This window comes from Antennarius striatus, chromosome 7, assembly GCF_040054535.1.
Source record: "Antennarius striatus isolate MH-2024 chromosome 7, ASM4005453v1, whole genome shotgun sequence".
Taxonomy (NCBI): Eukaryota; Metazoa; Chordata; class Actinopteri; order Lophiiformes; family Antennariidae; genus Antennarius; species Antennarius striatus.
The window spans coordinates 1,125,342-1,135,536 of record NC_090782.1 but is presented as its reverse complement, the minus strand read 5'-3'; the positions used below and the strand labels follow the sequence as shown (position 1 = coordinate 1,135,536).

General features: G+C 43.1%; 1 pseudogene; it reads left to right on the top strand.

Moving 5' to 3' along the window:
- Positions 1-5,759: 5,759 nt before the first annotated feature.
- Positions 5,760-9,337, top strand: LOC137599291 (acyl-coenzyme A thioesterase 6-like; annotated as a pseudogene).
- Positions 9,338-10,195: the final 858 nt, after the last annotated feature.

Sequence of the window (10,195 nt, the reverse complement as noted above, 5' to 3'; positions counted from 1 at the left end):
ATGGGAGAGAGTAGTGGAAGCTAGACTAAGGGCAGAAGTGAACATTTGTGAGCAGCAGTATGGTTTCATGCCAAAAAAGAGTACTACAGATGCAGTATTTGCTTTGAGGATGTTGATAGAGAAGTACAGAGAAGGCCAGAGGGAGCTGCATTGTGTTTTTGTAGATCTGGAGAAAGCTGACGACAGGGTGTCCAGAGAGGAACTGTGGTATTGTATGAGGAAGTCTGGAGTGGCAGAGAAGTATGTTAGAGCGGTGCAGGACATGTATGAAGACTGTAAGACAGTGGTGAGGTGTGCTGTAGGTGTGACAGAGGAGTTCAAGGTGGAGGTGGGACTGCATCAGGGATCAGCTCTGAGCCCCTTCTTGTTGCTATGGTGATGGACAGGCTGACAGACGAGGTTAGACAGGAATCTCCATGGACTATGATGTTTGCAGATGACATTGTGATCTGTAGTGAGAGCAGGGAACAGGTGGAGGAGAAGCTAGAGAGGTGGAGGTTTGTCCTGGAAAGGAGAGGAATGAAGGTTAGCCGCAGTAAGACAGAGTACATGTGTGTGAATGAGAGGGACCCAAGTGGAAGAGTGAGGTTAGAGGGAGAAGAGATCAAGAAGGTGGAGGATTTTAAGTACTTAGGCTCAACAGTCCAGAGCAATGGAGAGTGTGGAAAAGAGGTGAAGAAGCGTGTCCAGGCAGGATGGAACGGGTGGAGGAAAGTGTCAGGTGTGATGTGTGATAGAAGAGTTTCAGCTAAAATGAAGGGAAAGGTGTACAAAACTGTGGTGAGACCAGCGATGTTGTTTGGTCTAGAGACAGTGTCACTGAGGAAAAGACAGGAGACAGAGCTGGAGGTAGCAGAGATGAAGATGCTGAGGTTCTCTCTGGGAGTGACCAGGATGGATAGGATCAGGAATGAGTACATCAGAGGGACAGCACATGTTAGAGGTTCTGGAGATAAAGTCAGAGAGGCCAGACTGAGATGGTTTGGACATGTCCAGAGGAGAGATAGTGAATATATTGGTAGAAGGATGCTGAGTTTTGAACTGCCAGGCAGGAGGCCTAGAGGAAGACCAAAGAGGAGGTTTATGGATGTAGTGAAAGAGGACATGAAGGTAGTTGGTGTGAGAGAAGAGGATTCAGAAGACAGGGTTAGATGGAGGACACTAATTGGCTGTGGAGACCCCTGAAGGGACAAGCCAAAAGGAAAAGAAGAAGAAGTTACTATGAATTAAAATATTAAGAAAGCAATCAGATGACATACCATCATGACAGGCATAAATCGACTACTGAGTGTGTTAAATCCCCTGTAGCACAGGTAGGCTAATCGTTGTAGCGGGATCACCTGCAGCCAGTGATGGCTAAGGCCCCGTCCACACGATGCCAGAACTTTTTGAAAACCAACTTTTTTTACCCAGCATCGAAAACGATTCGCGTCCACACGACAGCCTTTTCAAAAAAATCTCTGTCCACACGTAAACACATCAGTGCGTTTATCCACATGTGTATTAGCAGAACAACTCAGAGAAGGACAGGAGAGAGGACCGGGACGTGTGGAAATTCACGGTGTCCCTCCTTGAGCACAACCTCCATCACAGATTTCTCCTACCAGCAGGCAACGCAACCTGGTTTGACCCAGAACTGGCGTCGGCGTCTTTGGCGAAGAATGTGAATGAATGAATGAATAAAAAAATATATAAACTTTATGACACATAAATAAAGAAACAGACGAACAAGTAAGTACAAACATGTTTATCAACACATCTTTGACGTGGAGCTTTTACACATCAGAAAATAACCGATTTTAGCTCCGTTTTTATATGTAGGTACAGGTCACATGCATGTTGTCACAGTGGTTTTGGCCCCAGGGACACGCCCCCCGGATAAAAGAAGTTGCAGATACAGTGTCTACACGACAACGCAGACCCAGCGTTTTCAAAAAATTATACCTTGATCAGCGTTTTCAAAAAGTTGCGTTTCCGTTCCGGATATCTGCGTTGTCATGTGGACGGAAGGCATAAACGCAACAAAAAAGTTGTGTTTTAAAAAAGTTCCGGCATCGTGTGGACGGGTACTCAGGGGGCGTGTCAACACGATTTGACACAATGTCTCAAACGTACACAGTGATTCATGTATGTTCGGTAAAACATACACAAACATACCTCCGCCTCCGCTGAACCCCTGAGACCAACTTACCGAACACCTAGGGTTCGATCGAACCCAGGTTAGGAACCACTGATCTAGTGTCTGTAAAATATGCAAATGCAGAGCCCTGTTGACTTCCAGGACAGGAGTAGCAAGGCCGATGCTTGCACATGCCTTGATGTCTCTATAGGTTCTACATGTTTGATTGCAATGGCAGTGGAGTAAATGATAGCTTTGTTCAACTGTAACCATTTTAAAAATGTTACTATAATCACTGTATTTGATTGATACCCAAGATGTTACAGCCAGATACATTTTTGAGTCAGCCTACCGGGAGGAGGTCCTGAACCTCACCACCTGGTGCTCCTTCAACAACCTGGCACTGAACTCCTCGAAAACCAAGGAGATGGTGCTGGACTTCAGAAGGAAGAGGGAGGATTTCCCACCTCTTCTAATCTGGGGAGACCTGGTGGAACGGGTCAACTTCAAGTTCCTGGGAATGCACATCTCAGAGGCACTAACACCAGTGCCCTGGTGAAAAAGGTGCAACAGCACCTGTACTGTCTAGGGTCCCTGAGAAGAGTAAATGTGTCCCAGGACCTGCCCCTGTCTTTCGACAGGTGTTCCCTGGAGAGCATCCTCACCAACACTATGCCGGTGTGGTTTAACAGCTACTCTCAGGCTGACAGGAAGTCTCTGGGAAGGGTCAGGAAGTCAGCGCAGAAAGTTGTAGGTGTACAGTTATCCTGTACACCTACAGGATAACTGGTGATAACTGGTGATGTCACTGGTGATGCCGAAGACATCACCAGTGACAGTTCAGAACCCGCCCCCAGCCTGAGCTTACTGCTGCCCTCTGGGAGGAGGTACAGGTCCATCAAAGCCCGGACCTCTAGACTGACCAACACATTCTACTCAAGTGCAATCAGATTACTGAACACAGTACTCCAAAAGTAAGGGTTTACATATTGGAAGTCTGCCCCAGTTAGGAACCCTGTGCAATGTACTCATCCCAATGGTTGCTACTGAGGCCTAGAGGAAGACCAAAGAGGAGGTTTATGGATGTAATGAGGGAAGACATGAAGGTAGTTGGTGTGAGAGAAGAGGATTCAAAGGACAGGGCTAGATGGAGGAAATTGATTCGCTGTGGCGACCCCTGAAGGGAAAAGCCGAAAGGAAAAGAAGACATACTTTGGCATGTATAATTTTTTTAACAATCCATTTTACACCAAAGCTGTACATGTTTGATGAGGGTAAACATAAAGAGCTAGTTTGTTCTGGCAGTGACATGACAGACAATATTTTTTACCCGTCTAAGGTAAGCGCTTGTGGGAATGCCGCAGGCAAAGGCTGTCACCCCTGAGTGCTGGAAATATGGGATGCAAAAAATGTTGTCCGCAATCAGTGCCACAGAGTTATGCAGGCTGACAAAGAATCTGTTGTTTTCGAGAATCACATTACAGTCCTAGAGGGCTAGAGAGAGGTTATAAATCCATGCCTTAACTTCAGCTTTCATGGTGATACTGTGAAATGTTTGTGTCAATAACAATAAATATTAATTCAGCTAACAATCTAAAGACAGGGACGTATAAAACTATGCACTCCCCATCACCATCAAACGCTGCCCCAAAGTCATACCGTCTGTCTCTCACGCTGTCAAAGAAATCTGAGGCATATACAAGACTAGAGTCAGGGTGTTGACCCCCAAAGTCCTCCAACAAGACACAGATGTATCGGTGAAAAATGATTTGCAAGAGTCCTTGTTCTGATACATCTGATTTATAAAAATAATATTAATCCACCAATCATGTATTAATAATCCGATAATAAAATGTAAACACTCCACTAAGGACATAATAATAAAAACATCCAATAGGCTGTATCAATATTCCAACAAGTTGTATCAAATAATCCAATACCCTGTTCCAGGTGTTTTTCAGTAATACTTCTGTCTTTGAAGAATGACAGACGTATTACTAGACAAGTGTATGTTTAAATAGGTCTAAACAAAACACTTAATTACATAGGTCAGCTATTATAAATCAAGCAAATAATAAGTTTCCTCCTATGTAACTCACACACACAAATACATGTGTATACATTTATATTACATAGACATGAATGAACATGTAATCTATAAATCCAATTGCTTTGTTGAACCCTGCAAGAATCAATAGTCATAAATCAATTTCCTATAATATATGGCTACAATATAGCAAGCAAGGATTAACACATTAATTAAATTATTTAACAGTTGGTCCAATGTTTGAACAAGTAATGTAGCACGACAATCTGGGAGTTGAATAATTTGGAGTCTGCAGTCCTTAAAACTAGAATTATGTGCTGATATGGAAGAAAAAAAAAAGATCTATTTAAACTGTTATTTTTATATGATTTCTGAAAACAGCTGAGAAAATACATATACTATGGTATAATACACTACAGAATGGGTGTTGACATTTTCTTGGTTCAGTCTGTACGTCCTTCCAGTGTGTGACTGTAAACAGCATCCTGAGGTTTTGTCAGCAAAAGTTTTACAATCAATCACACAGAAGCATGAGTAACGAGTAAGGCAAGAATTACACATTCTCTGTTAAACCTACACATTGCAAGCCAGTTGAACTTGTCTTTTGTGAAGGTAAGCATCTCTGCAGGTATGGATCCAATCTCTCATTGACATGCTTTTGTTTGCTTCTGTAGCCACTGAAATTGATTGGTGTTTATTCCATTGCCATTTAAAAACGTCAGCGTAGCCTCACAGATGTCTTCCCCGCGTTTGGCCTTTCAATGGCATTAATTTGATCATTGCTTCTTGTGGCCCATCGGGGTTTACATACCTGCACAACAGATGTAATATGCCTGTTCAACATCGATCACAACACATGACTCATCAAGAGTATGCTGGAGTTGAATTAATGTCCTGGATTTGCTGACGGGTGATTTTGCGTGTCCTTTCCTTGACTGTCTTTGCGGAGAGAGACATGTCTTTAATTTTCTGCGTCATCTCTGTTTTGTTTTGAAGTCTGAAGAAAGGTGCTCTGATCAGAATCACAACCAGAAAATAGTTTAATGTCAGGTACAGTAAAGTTTACCACTAGAGGAACTTGATGTGGTGCCGGGTGCATTAAAAGGTGGCAAGATGCAATAAGGAATAAAAATATAAGAAACATAGAAAATCTATCTTTGCTCCTTTATTTTTTTCCAGTAGTACTGAAATCATACTTTTTGTGTCAATACTAACTCGTTGATGGACTGCTAATTTAGCATGCCTTCCCTGGAAGAGTCTTTCCACATTACTCTATTTTTTATTTGACAGCTTTTAATTACAAGCAAACAAGCAGGCAATCCTTTCGCATTGGAAATGAAAGCAAATGATTAGGTCCATTCTTCCTTGAATTCTCTTTTCTCATCGGCTGTCGTTCTCTGTCTCCCTTTGGGATCCATGGCCCAGCACACAGCCACGCCCACACATCTGGGAACGTCACGAGATAATCCAAACACCAATTAAACTGACATACTGGAGACAAGACACAGCCAATTATTGAACAGAGTCTGTACATGATTACATCAACAATCCTATCAAAATATTATTTTTGTGTTGTCTGTAGATTGTGAAGAGATGTCCTCTCAAATCAGACTGCTGCTCAGAGCCAGATGCTTGTTTGATGAGCCTCTTCATGTGAAGGTGTCCAGGCTGAGGTCGGGACAGGTGGTCACCATGAGAGCCAGATCCACTGACGAGAGGGGGGTGCTGTTCAGCTCCTCGGCCACCTACAGGGCTGATGACAGAGGAGAGGTCGACCTGAACAAACACCCCTCACTTGGTGGCAGCTATGTTGGGGTGGAGCCAATGGGTCTGCTGTGGTCTCTGAGGGCAGAAGCCTGGCATCAGTACTTTCAAAAGGAGAAGGCTCTGGAGCCCCACGCGGTCACATTCTCTGTACACGATGAAGAAGAGGGTAGGGTGTTGGCAGAGGCGACCAATGAGAGGCTTCTACTTGGAGATGGGGTCACCCGACTTCGTGTCATTGATGGGAACATAAACGGAGTCCTATTTACCCCCCCCAGGTAGGTAGTCTGCCCTCATAATCCAATGATAAAATAAGCATTACACATAACACAACATGGACTGTTCTGTATAATGGTACTTTTTTCTACATTTTCCACTGAACAAACCATTGTTAATCAACCATTGATTGATTATCAGCACATCTTGATCACTTCCACACAATACATCTGGAATAAGTATGTCTGTCCTTCACACCATTTCCTGAATCACCTCTACTCTTTGCTTTATGCTCCACAAACTAAAACCTCACCTCCACAGCCAGAAAAACTATAAAGGATAGTGGAAATATTATGGAGTCGGACCTGAGGACTGTATACTTATTGTTTTGATGCTATTGATATGGTAAAAGGAGTGGCATCATCTTAGTGATGCTGACTAAACAGAGCATTCCTTCATTTTAAATATAAGTTACGTTTTCTTACCATTCATTCATATCATTCCAGGAGCAGGTCCATTTCCTGCTGTGTTGGATCTAAACAGCTTTCTAACAGAGAAAGGAGCTGCTCTGCTGGCCAATAAAGGCATTGTGGTTCTGGCTTTATGTGTATTCAATGTAAAGCCCAACAACACGAAGGAGATTCATCTGGACCGCTTTAGAGATGGAATAGATTTCCTACAGCAACAACCCGAGGTGAATTTGTGACCAACTAATGCTAGCAGCAACAATTCATGTCCCAGAAGAGGAGAGTTTATTGTGAATGTTTACAGACAATGATGGAAATCTGTTTTGTAACTCTTCAATGTTGGGCAATGATTCTATGAACAAAGGATTGAATGGTGAAATATACATCTTGCGGATGTGCTGGGACACATCATCAGTGATGTTATAACCTAGGATCATCGGGGGTTTCGGGTCTTTCAACATCAGACCCCCTCAGCCCAGGCGACCCGACCGGGGTGATCAATCCCCGGCCTGTGTCCCAGCAGCGTTTGCCCACGGATCTGCCCTCTTAATATAATAAAAAAGACAGTGTGACTTCTATAAACACAGAACCTTAAGTAATGCAGTATACAATGCACCCTCGTTCTTTGCGATTAATGTGTTCCAGGAACCACACGCGATTAATGAATTCCGCAAGGGAGCGATGAGTTATTTTATCATATTATTTACGGTAATTTAAATGTTTAGGAACCCTCCCCATACTGATATTAAACCACCTTCTATCTGTATTACCTTGTTGGGCAGTTTTATCGACACTTTTGTGTCTCACGTTAGTCCGAGACTCACGGAATGTAGCACACTTCCGGATGCCGTCAGCCAATAGAATATGCGTACGGTATCACATGACTGCCTAGCAAAATTCCACGATGAGGCTAATTCGCAAGTGTTGATGCGCGAATGCACGAGGGCGCGCTGTAAGTCAGTCTGGGTGGAGAAGGGGAAATCGAAGCTGTTCTTGGATCCTGTTGATTTTCATGACATTGTCTGATACCTTCTCTCAGAGGAGAGGGTTTAAAACAGCCAGTGCCTACCCAGGTAGAGTGGGTCAGTTTCAGTACGACAGAGCCAAATGGAAATGTCTGCCACATATAACAATGTGCAAATTCCTGAATTTAAACCACTTTTTATGGTGATTCAAATCTATTGGAAAATTTTTGTAAACTTTGCGCTGTGATCATGTCTTATTTTCCACAGGTGGGCGGTAATGGAGTTGGTGTAATGTCACGGTCAAAGGCAGGAGATATTGCGCTCTCACTCTCTGCTTTTGTACCCACTGTTAAAGCTTGTGTGTGGATCAACGGCTGCTGTTCAAACACTTTCTTCCCTCTCTACTACAACAAACGTCAGATCTTGTCATCACTTCTGTTTGACCACAGCAAAGTGATTCACACCGAGTCTGGAGGTCACATTTTGAAATTTGCTTTCCAAAATCCACTGGCAGAGGAAAACAAGGGCAGCCTGATTCCTATCGAACAAGCAAAGGCCCAGTTCCTCTTTGTAGCTTCAGAGGACGACATGTGCGGGGACAGCAAGGCTTAGGTGGATCAAATGGTGGGGAGACTCAAACGTCATGGGAAGGACAACTTTGAAAGTGTTTATTACCCGAGAGCTGGGCACGTCATGAGCCCGCCCTTTTCACCGTACTGCTACTCATCTCCTCATGGGATATGTACCTATCGAGCCGTCTGGGGAGGTGAACCCAGAGCTAACGCAGCAGCTGAAGTTCAGCTGTGGAAGAAGATCCCAGAGTTCTTTAGAGCTCACCTGAGCTGTAATGATGCAGATGAAAGTAACAAACAGGTTGACAGGATGTAACGGAACCCTTACTACAAATTTTGAAATCATAGCTGCCAAGAAAGTAACTTATATACAGGCTTGTATATAAGTGAGCTACAAAATTCAATTTGTAGAAAGTGAAGAGCTGATGATGATGAAAAATTGTGCACAATCTTTAGTGACTACTTTTTTACATTATTTCCGTAAATGTTTTTGTAGATCACCCAATGTAATCAAAATGTACTTTATGATTGAGAAATCTTGTTGATTTCAAAAGGAAATTTACTTTGTTTTCATGTACTGTTGCTTTTCTGAACAGATTGCGCTGATGGTTATTCTTGGTGGAGGCTCCATGTTCTTGTTTTACAGGAGACCAGTGGGAAGGTTTAGTTTTGACCAGGCCCACTTTGTGGTGATGGCACAAATAACCTGTGGATGTCTAACGCGCATTCATTCGTTTGTTCATTTTGAATCATGTATCCGCATCTGTGTCATGGGGCAGCAGTTTGAGCAGGTAAGCCCAGACATTACTCTTAAAAACCACTTCCAACAAGTTCTCTGGGGAGACCCAAAGCCATTCCCAAGCCAACCGACAGAGAATCTCTCCAGTGAATCCATGGTCTACCTCTGGGTCTCCCCTTAGCTGGATATGCGGGGAACATCTCCCTCGGAAGACGGCCAGGGTCATCCTGACCAGATGCATGATATGTTGATAAAGTTAACCAAGTTAAACTGATTCCTTTGTTATGATGAGGTCTTTGTGTATATAATATTACTAAATGACCATATGCTTGAATTATAGCGTGTGGTTATTTGCATTGGTGTGCTTTTCAGACATTGTATCATCTACTGATATTATAACTGCTAATCAAAAAAGTCTTGGTGGCTTAACACCAAAAAAGAAGACAATACCTGTAACTGTGCAGTTATTTTCTCACTCAAAACTTCATTTTAATAAAGTTGCTTCCCCTCTCTGTTTCATTTAAGGCCTGTTTCCAAAATGTTTTTGATCTAGAAGAGCACAGCTGGAGGCAAAACATTTTCAATCTTGATGTGCCAGACAATGAGTGTGGAAGCCTCTCACAATTCTTGTCAGACCTCCTCACTAAGGTCTTTGAAAAGAAGTTACTTCCATGTCCACCAGAAATTGACCAGGGACACTGTAGTCCAATTACCAAACTCAAGCCAGGGGACAGACCGCGTCAGTTGTTGGTATGCCTGCTGAAGCAGAGTAGTCTTTAAACTTTGTTATTCCGTGGGTTCTTGTTATTGAAGTAAAGTAGGAGACTTAGCCGATCGTCATAAGTTTAAAAGTTTATTCTGACAAAAAGTCTAATACAGATATCCAGGTTCCTCCCAGTTCCCTGAAAGCCTGAATTAAACGGGTCTTGCAACAGCGCAGCTGAGAAGAGCACTATCTTTCACTGCCCGCTGTTTTTTAAACAATTCAGAAAAATAATTTTCATGAGATGATATAATGTTTTCTGATCCAATTAGATTGTGACAAGTGTTCAGTCACTCCTCCTCCGTGGGCGTTGGAACGTGGTTTCCAGTATCTGTTGGAATGTGGTTTCCGGTTCCGGTTCATTCTGCGAATAAAGAACTGAGACCGCTGCCTATGAGCTATGAATGGAATTGTTATTGTAACTATGTGTGTGTGTGTGTGTGTGTGTGTGTGTGTGTGTGTGTGTGTGTGTGTGTGTGCGTGTGTGTGTGTGTGTGTGTGTGTGTGTGTGTGTGTGTGAGAGAGAGATTAGATGAGTTCAGG